General features: G+C 42.7%; 1 pseudogene; it reads left to right on the top strand.

The window, feature by feature from the left end:
• The first annotated feature begins 3719 nt into the window (after positions 1–3719).
• LOC102115312 (aurora kinase B pseudogene) lies at positions 3720–5297 on the top strand (annotated as a pseudogene).
• Positions 5298–6101: the final 804 nt, after the last annotated feature.

Below are 6101 nucleotides of genomic sequence, written 5' to 3'. Positions count from 1 at the left end.
TCTAGTTAAAGAATCATAACTACATTCGTATTTGCTGGGTTGCAGAACTTCACTAAGGCTCTCATCCCCTGACTCAAAGGCATAAATAATGCAAGCAAAAAGATCAAAGAATTCTATCCTTCCAAAGAAAATTTCTATTCAATGTAAGCACATTTACTTTGATGGCTAATTTTTTTGGGACAATCTATTTTTTTTTCCTGTCCTTCCATTACCAGAGGAATTATTAATTAATTCAACAAATGTTAATTGAGCACCTACTATGTGCTAGGAACTCTTCCACATGCTGAGGATGTAGTAGTAAAAAAACCAAATTTATGCTCTCATGGAATTAAATTATACTATTATGCAGTAGATCAATAGCCCACTATATTGTATAGTGCTAGCGAAGTAAGTGTGATGAAGAAAAATAAAACAGGCTATCTAGTAGAAGACTTGTTTGGAAAGCAAACTACTCCTTGGGTAGAGAGAAAGTAAAGCATTAAAATGTCAGGTAACGTTCATTCCATATAGTTTTTCCCTGATTGCCCTCAGGACTTCCAAATGATGTCAATGTGTGTTCAGTAAAAATAAACACATTGGCGCAGACATAGCGACATAGGTATATGTCATAAAAAAAGAACCATGACCCGCTTTTAGTTTTTACTAAGAATTGACTGTCTCATGCAGAACAGTAGTCACCTGAGGTGGGAATAAACAGAAATAAGTTTATGGTGTTGAGCTTGACATGCCTGATGCAGTTATTTTTTGGCTTAAATTTTTAAATTAAAAAAAATTAAATTGTGGTTAAAAACGTATACCATAGATTTGTTTACTTAATCATTTTTATGTGTATATTATAGTATTGTTAAGTATATGCCCATTGTGATACAGCAGACCTCAAGAATTTTTGCTCTTGCATGACACAACTCTATGCCTATTGAATAATAATTTCGTCTTTTCCCCCACCCCCAGCCCCTGGAAACCACCATTCTACTCACTGTTTGTATGAGTTTGATTACTTTAGCAACCTCGTATGAGCGGAATCAAGCAGTAATTGTCATTTTGTGATTGGCTTGCTTCACTTAGCACAATGTCCTCAAGGTTCATAATGCTGTAGCAAATGACAAGGATTTCCTTCTTTCTTAGAGCTGAATAATGTCCCATTATATGTATATACCATATTTTGTGTAACCATTTATCTTTGAATGGACACATTGTGGTTATTGTGAATGATGTTGCAATGAATATAGGTGTGCAAATATCTCTTTGAGATCCTGTTTTCAAATCTTTTGGATACCAGTTTCATTATTTTTGAACCATTATATGATGTGTTACCCTGAATGAAATGCCAGACTCATTCTCCTTGTAATTTGTAGTGGTTCCCTGGTTTCTCCAGCCACTCTGTATCAAACACCTGGTATCTCCCAGAACCTGAAGACTCAAAGAAGAATTAAATAAATAAATAAAAGCTAACACTTCTATGGTGACTACTATGTGCTGGGCACACTTCTAAGTTACCTTTGGGAGGTAGGTACTGTTATTCTCACTCCTGGTTTGAGGGAGAATGCTGAGGCACACAGTTAACTGGCAAAAGAAAGATGAGATGTGGTCCCAGGAAGTCTGGCTTCAGAATTCTGCACCTAGACCCTCACACCAAACAATCTCTCTTTTACCTTCCAAGTGTTCAGGGTATGGTATGATAGGACTGACAGACAAGGAGATGACTACATTCAGCATTCCAGGAATCACTGTAGCGAAGATGCTCAAACAACTTGCTTTGAGAACATGGAGCAAGACACACTGAACTCTATACACTTGGGAAAAATTTTTCTGGGGGCAAAGAGGCTTGGGTTGAATCCTGATGGTTCAGTAAGAGGGGCAAATGAACAAGGGGGAATTATCAAAAGAAGTAATGGCATTTAAGGTACTTTCCTGGTAAAATAAAATCTGTGTTTTTGCATATGTGCTATGCACATACCTGCATTTGATACCTGCTATGCAAATGCTTGCTGCATGTTAGACCTTATAGTAAGCACTTTATGTATTCTCTTATTCATCCCTAACAAGGCACTGAAGGGCAGATATAATGATCCTCATTTTACAGATGAGGAAACTGAGGTTCAGAGATGTTAAGCATGCTACCCAAGAACACACAGCCGAAGTCCAAACCTGGTTTGTTGGTCTCCAAGCTAGTGCTCCTAACACTCTGCAAAGCATAAAGGAAGGATGGATGATGTAGAAGCCAGGTGCTCTCCACCCTTGAAAAGCCCTGAGGATACAACAGCCTGGGCAAAGTTGTGGCAGGATCTGGTCCACTTTGGCTCACTGACTGATAAGCCTGAGTAGAGTACATGGCAGAAAAGGGAAGGTTAAGAACAGGGGCAAAGTAGCAAGATCTTTCTTTAAAAAGAAGAAAGCTGGGCCTCCTCCTCCCCCAACCTGGCGGTGTGGCACCGTGGTGGCGGGGGTGTTTGGTTGCCTCAAAGCCACTGTGCTCCCAGTTCTAAGGTTGCAGCACAAGCCTCTGTTCACCTGACACCCTTGAAAAGCAGAGCGAGTGAAACAGTGGCTTATCAAAAGGCACCGGAGGTCTCTGTTTCTGGCTGGGCTCTACGGTGGACTTGACATTCTGAAAGCACTTGTAGATAGACTGCCAAATGCCAGCTTAAAAAAAAATCCAAGGTAGGGTCAAATTTTCTCTCCATCTACCGTCCTCTCCCTCCCACAGGGTAGTAATCACATCACAGAGAAACCTGAGTGCACTTATTTTTTGCTGCTTGATCCTATTCGCCTGAAAAATGTAACTTTTGCTGGAGAAGATTCAGGGAGGAGGTGCTGCGTCCTGATTTATTGCTCTTTCCCTGAGAAGTTTTTGCTTCTGAGAATTCTATTGTGTCACAACTGGGGTAGGATTTAGCTCTTACTCTGAAGGAACTGAGTCTTGGTAATGAGATTAATAAAACGCATGATCTGGCACCTCAAAGCACTGTGATGTGGCAACTTATGAAGAATAGAGAAGGGACAGTTTGTTAAGTTGCTTTACTTTTCTTGTGGGACTTTTAGCACTCTCCTGATACACAATGCTGGGCAAGCTCACAGGTACCTCCTAGACTCTGTGTCATGCCTACACTCCCCTAACTCCTGACACACAAAACAGCAGATGCCCTTGATAAGGGGAACCGAAGATGAATAAGTGTATTTTCCCTTCAGTGACAAACATTCTTACTGATGTAGGTGCCCAGTGAATGCATGTTAAATGGATGATCTGGGATTTGGGGAAACAGTGGAAATGGGGGCATTTGGAGAAACAGTGGAAATGGGGGCAAAGGGCTTGGAGAGAGTGAGGAAGAGGATGCTGATCCACACGTGGGAAGACAAGCTGGTGTCATAACCTGCTCTGCTGTCTCCACCCACCAAATCCTTTGAGATCCTGGCTTGAACAATCAGAATATGCTCAACACGTCCACATGGAGAACAGCCTTTCTCTGTGATAAAATGGTTGGGGAGTATTTTTAGGAGAATTTCAATCTGTGTTTATTTTGGCGCTCCAAGAGGAACCCAAACCCAATGACATCTTCTATTTTCATGACACAGTCATGTGAATCAGCACTGGTCAGGATTGGTCCCTGGACGCGTTTCTTCTCAGAACTGCCCCCAACGGTGTGAGGAGGAACCTCTTATCGTTTCTTGGGCCCAGCAACTATATTTCTGTAGACAAGAAGAAAAGAACATTTTTGAGAAATATATGAGATGATGAAAGAGGATTGCCTTCATTTTATTTTATTTTTTTCCTAGTTATAGCTCCACTTGCCTTGATTTTAATTATGAAAATAATACAATTGCTTTTAAATGACAAAATACACAATTACAGTTAGGATCATGATTTCTGAATGTGTGGGGTGCTTACGTACATTCTTACTGGAGCTGTGCTTGAACTCTTGAATTCTAACTTAGCTGTTGTAAAGTCATTTTTCAAGCTTTTTACTAAGTTGGGCGTCAGAATAATTTTATACACAGTTGTGCTTAATACTTCCGGAGTGAGAAAAAATTATGAAAATGCTGCCTTTTTTTTTTTTTTTTTTTTAAGGCAGATTTCCGTCGTTTGTGGTGGCTGGGAGAGCAGCTGTGCCTTGGGCCTCAGCTCTCCTCCTGCTTTCCCTCCAAGGATGGCCCAGAAGGAGAACAGTTACCCCTGCCCTATGGCAAGCAGACGGCTCCAGCCGACCTGGAGTACCCTGCCCTCGCGAGGCTTCCCGAGGATCCGCACCAAAGCTGCGCTTGAGCTCCTGAGCTGCGCAGACGCACAGCCCGCAGCAACCCCTGCCATGAGGTGGTGGAGAACAGCTGTGGGACAAGCAGCATCTTAACGCGGCCCTTCACGGTCGACGACCTTGACACTGGGCGTCCCCCGGACAAAGACAAGTTTGCACATGTGTACTTAGCTCCAAAGAAGAAAAGCCATTTCATCGTGGCCCTCAAGGCCTTCAAGTCTCAGATAGAGAAGGAGGGCGTGGGGAGCACCAGCTGCACAGGCAGATAGAAATCCAGGCCCCCGTTCAGCATCCCAAATATACTGAGTTGCTACAACTACTTTTATGACCTGAGAAAAATCTACTGAATTATAGAGTACGCCCCCGTCACCTCTACCCGCGAGGAGTTGTACCAGGAGCTGCGGAAGAGCCGCACCTTTGACAGGAAACGAACAGCCAGCATCATGGGGGAGGTGGCAGGTGCGCTGATGTACTGCCACGGGAAGAAGGTGACTCCCAGACATAAAGCCAGAGAATCTGCTCTCAGGGCTTGAGAGCGAGCTGAAAGTTGCCGACTTCGGCTGCCTTGTGCACGCCCCCTCACTGAGGAGGAAGACAAATGTGTGGCGCCCTGGACTACCTGTTCCCGGAGACAATTGAGGGGCGCGCGCACACAGAGAAGGTGGATCTGTGGTACACCGGAGTACTCGGCTATGAGCCGCTGGTGGGGAACCCCACACACAATGAGGCCTATGGGGGAATCATCCAGGTGGTCCTAAAATTCCCCCTTCTGTGCCCATGGGAGCCCCAGGACCTCATCTCCAAGCTGCTCAGGCATAACTCCTCAGAACGGCTGCCCTGGCCCAGGTCTCAGCCCAGCCTGAGATCCAGGCCCATTCTTGGAGGGTTCTGCCTCCCTCTGCCCATCAGTCTGTCCCCTGGTAGTCCCTGACATTCACTCGGGTGCGTCCGTGTTTGTAAGTCTGCATATGTGTAGGGGAAAGGAGCGGTCATGACCTGTTCCCTTATCTGTCTTCTACTTCCTTTGTTTAATAAAGACTAAAGGTTGTTTTTTTTTTTTTTTTTTTTTTTTTTTTTTGGTAAATAAGTGTAAAAAAGGAGAATTTTGAAAAGACCAAATCAATTATGAAGCCTTGGTCTACAATGCTCATTGTAACGCTTGAGTTGGAGAAGGTGGCTTCAGCTTTAATATGTTGAGAATTAGAGGAACATTAAGTGGATTCAGAATCCTAGTGGGCTTCTCCAGACAGCACAGCATGCTTGGGAGATTTTCTGGGGGATTCTGAGACACTGTCAGATCTTGAGCTCAAAGGCAGAGCGAGCTATTCATAGCTCTTGTTCATAGCTCTATCTGGGACTATTATTGAAGACTTGCTACCCAGTGAGGACTCAGTAAATAACTGTTGAATAAACTCAGTAAAATAAAATGGGAAAAGTCAGTCTGAGACCTGTACTGGGTTAGACACTGATAATTCAGCAGTGAATAAAACAAAATCCCTGATTTAGGGCAGTGCTTCCATTCTCATGGTGTAGTGCTAGTGTGGAGAATTTCATCCTAATTATTGCACAGCAATGCATTTTTTTGCTGAAAAAGTATTTTTTTTTTTCTGGAGTGAATTGCACCAAATAAATTTAATTTCTGATCACTTTTCTGCAGAGTATAGTGAAACCACTTCTAATATTTCCATTTTCATTCTTATTTTCTTACTTTTGTTGAGTTCTCTTTTCCTGTGAAAATTTTGTAATGAAATTTGATTCATCAGTTTTTTTCCACATCTAGTATTGCCAAATATGGCTTCTTTCATTTCTATGTTTTTAACCCCCTTTAGACCCATATTTTTACTAAGTCTA

Source organism: Macaca fascicularis, chromosome 8 (genome assembly GCF_037993035.2).
Source record: "Macaca fascicularis isolate 582-1 chromosome 8, T2T-MFA8v1.1".
Lineage (NCBI taxonomy): Eukaryota > Metazoa > Chordata > Mammalia > Primates > Cercopithecidae > Macaca > Macaca fascicularis.
The sequence above is the reverse complement of the archived record's forward strand: the minus strand, read 5'-3'. Positions and strand labels throughout refer to the sequence as shown.